Here is a 3,889-nt window from a genome sequence, read left to right as displayed (position 1 = left end):
TATTTTGCGAGAAAGTTTTAAATATAGTTATTTTTCTTACAAAAACGCATCGCTTCGCCTCAGAAGGCCTTTATTAACCTGCTGGAGCCGTATGGATTATTTTTTATTATGGATGGATGCATTTTTGGGGGGGCTTCAAAATGTGGCCCCCTATTCACAACCATTACAAAGGGGGCAAGGATATTTTTAAATATATCTCCGATTGTGTTCTGAAAGAAGATAGTCAGCCTAGGATGGATTGAGGGTAAGTAAATCATGGGATAATTTTCATTTTTGGGCGAACTATCCCTTTAATTGTTTTCTATAACTGTTAATGCATTTTAAAATGTGATTTATTCCTTTGATGGCAAAGCTGAATTTTCAGTATCTAATACTCAAGTCTTCATATGATCCTTCAGAAATCATTCTAATATGCTGATTTGGTGCTCAAGAAATACATATTTATTATGTTGAAAACAGTTAATGTTTTTATGGAAACCATGATACATTTTTATCAGGATTCTTTGATGAATATAAAGTTCAAAAGAACAGTAAATAGAAATCTTTTGTGACATTATAAATGTCTTTACTGTAACTTTTGATCAATTTAACGCATCCTCAAATCAACAGAAACAACAATTTAGTGAATTCACCCCCTTGTCTTTAAAATCATTGTGAAACTATATTCCCAACCCATTTCACCTCTGAATAATCTGACAAGGATATTCAAATTAAACAGTATATTCAAAGAGTAAAATAAATGTAATTTAGCAAGTTCATACATTTTGATGAAAGATTACAACTGTTTTCTTCTTCAAAATAACAATCACTAATGAATTATGTACAACAACAAGTACTAAGCAAATAGGATGAATTTTGATTTTATGTTTACTTTAAGGACTACTTTCAAGAAGCATTACACACAAGATTCTGCTAACAGACACACAGTTCAGCACCCACATATGTACTGACAAAATACTTAAATCCTCCACTCAACAGGGTCTAATTTCTCAGCTTTTGACCCCTGTTGTATTTCTATCAATCACCAGCCTCAGCTGTCACCGGCCAGTGGAGCACAGAAGTGGATAAATGCAATCAGGGCTAATGAGTCTCATATCGCTCATCTATGCAGTGCTGTGGAGTGGATCAGCAGTGGCTGTAAACACCAGGCTTGGCTCGGGCAAGGGCAAACAAACAGCCCTGCCAAACTCTCTCTGTCTCCGTCTTTGTCTCGGCATCTGTCTCTATCTGTCTCTCTCTCTCTCTCTCTCTCTCTCTCTCAATACTTATCATAGCACTCATCAATCTAAGATCTCAGAAAAGAAAAACAAATCTTACTATCAACATCAGGCACTATAAGGGAGAAGAAAATGGACACTGCTAATAATAGATGAGGAAAAGTATATGCGTACATCCTGAAAAGACTCTCAGGTAACATGCTGTTCTTTATTATGTCAATGTGCAGTAATGTGCTGCAAATTTTAGGACCCCTTAAGAACAACAGGACAAGACCCTGCGAGAAGTAATCCAAACGTCATCTAGTCACGTTTTATAAGGGACGTAAACAAGACTTATTTTGGACAATTTATCCAACAGGATATCAGTTTTAAAATCAAATTGAAGTCTTTTAAAAATGATTTTTTAAGGCATGCACCAAAAAAAAAATTTACTGTATGTCCCTACAGAACAAGCCCATACAATCTCAAAACAAACCATGTAACAGCTGCATCATTCAAATGCAAAACAGCAAGTTTAAAATACTCAAACTAATACATTAAATAAAAGATGTACTAATATATCAATACATATGAAGTGTAGGTCAATCGATATTGGATTTTGCTGGTATGAGTGATTAAATAAAGGAAATAAAACATTATTGTGTCAAAACTACACTCTAAAAAATGCTGGGTTAAAAACAACCCAAGTTGGGTTGAAAATGGACAAACCCAGCAATTGGGTTGTTTTAACCCAGCGGTTGGGTTAAATGTTTGCCCAACCTGCTGTGTAGTTTTATTTACACCAACTATTATTTAAAAATTGCTATATGGGTAGCTTAAAATTAACCCAAAATAGTTGGGAAATTAAAAACCAGATGCAATTAGAGACAACAATATGTTATTTATTGTTTATTAATAAGCTTTAATATTTTATTAATATAAATTTAATAGTTCAATAGTTTATTAATATAAATGTATTAATAAGCAATTTAATAAATGTTTATTGTTTAATAATTATTCATTGAACATTAATAAATGTTCATTTCCAACATACTTTGGGTTAATTTTAATTAAGCAATACAGTAATTTTTAAACAGTAATTGAGTTAAATAAAACTACCCAGCAGGTTGGGCAAACATTTAACCCTATTGCTGGGTTAAAACAACCCAATTGCTGGGTTTGTCCATTTTCAACCCAACTTGGGTTGTTTTTAACCCAGCATTTTTTAGAGTGTAGCTAAATCTATACATAATACTTTTGTAACCTATTTAATCTAATCAATATACAACTGAATACATTATAATATGCTTTCACATACCAAAATAATGTGATGTAAAGTAAAGTAAGGGGTCATTCACACAGAATGCAGTTTTGCGATTAAGTGAGACGCAGGTCAGTGGAACGCAAAAAAATCGCAAGGTTTAAGAGTGCACTTTTTAAAAGTTGAACTTGTTTTAACTTGAGCGCCAAAATTTTATAGCGGTGTGTCAAGCACAAGACGCTGTTAAAAACACGAGCGCAATGCTCAAACACGTCTGTCTAGCACGTTTACATAGAAAAACAATGTAAAAGTAGCGCAGTGGGAAAAAATGCGTTCTGTCTGAACGGTCCGAAATAAATTTTATATGCGATTCATTTAGTTTATTAATTGGCATAAAATTTATTTACTTAAAACACATTTGAATATAATTTAAACAAAACTGAAAGCCCTAAAAACACACACTTACACGTACACACAAACCTTTATAAAAACACACCATGACTTTGCTCAAGATTAGACTGTGTTAAGTCTAATACCGTCCCCTGAGACTGGTTTGCCTGTAAACTTTCATCACAAGGTCATTCTCTTAAAACAAAAGAGACTCCTAATTACATTTCTATGCTCTCTGAATTGATTAATCACCTAAAATTAGCTTCCTAGCAACTGGGTGAAGGGTAATATAACTAACCGCTGTTAACAACTCTTCAGCCATTACTTCCTTAATGTATCCATGACTCCTCTGGTTTAATATGCGCAGTGGTTTCATTGATCCAAACTGAACAATGTGTCCTTGTAAAACACAGAAGAGATACATTTAAGAGATTAGAATGAATTTAAGCAGTATGATCATCCATTTCACATCCTTTCAGAGACCCATGAATTGAAGAAAATACTTCTGGAGAGGGGGGAAAAACAAGCTAGTAATTAAAGTTCATTTCATGGTCACCGCAGATTTTAGAGATAATGTCATGTGTGAATAACAGCCTGTTTAATTGTTAATTATTATGCATTCTTTTAAGGTTAATGCAAATGAAAAAAGACCAAGGATGGTTAATATGACCCTGAATTCAAGACTGTACAGGGGTGGTTAAAAGACAAAAGTCTTCTCTTTTTCTTGCATTTGTCTCTCTCTGTCTCTCACTCTCTCTGTCCTTGATAAAGCAAGACACTTGCCTGAGCAAATGTGATATGCCCAGTTTCACACACTAACCTTGAAAAGGCAACTGGTCCCTGTAACTTGGGATTACCATAACCTCTCAGTCTGTACCTTCCTGTGCAGAAACCCAGGGGATGAGTGAATACAATAGGGACGGAGTCTAACCGTTGCAGTTTGTTTGTGTCTTACAGGGTGGCAGAAGGGGGTCAGCAGGATATGAAGATCTTCTAGAAGGTAAAATGGCACAATTCCAAAGGGCATCACCACATGTCAAAA

The sequence above is a fragment of the Chanodichthys erythropterus genome, chromosome 13 (genome assembly GCF_024489055.1).
Source record: "Chanodichthys erythropterus isolate Z2021 chromosome 13, ASM2448905v1, whole genome shotgun sequence".
NCBI lineage: Eukaryota > Metazoa > Chordata > Actinopteri > Cypriniformes > Xenocyprididae > Chanodichthys > Chanodichthys erythropterus.
This window is presented reverse-complemented; position numbering follows the sequence as displayed.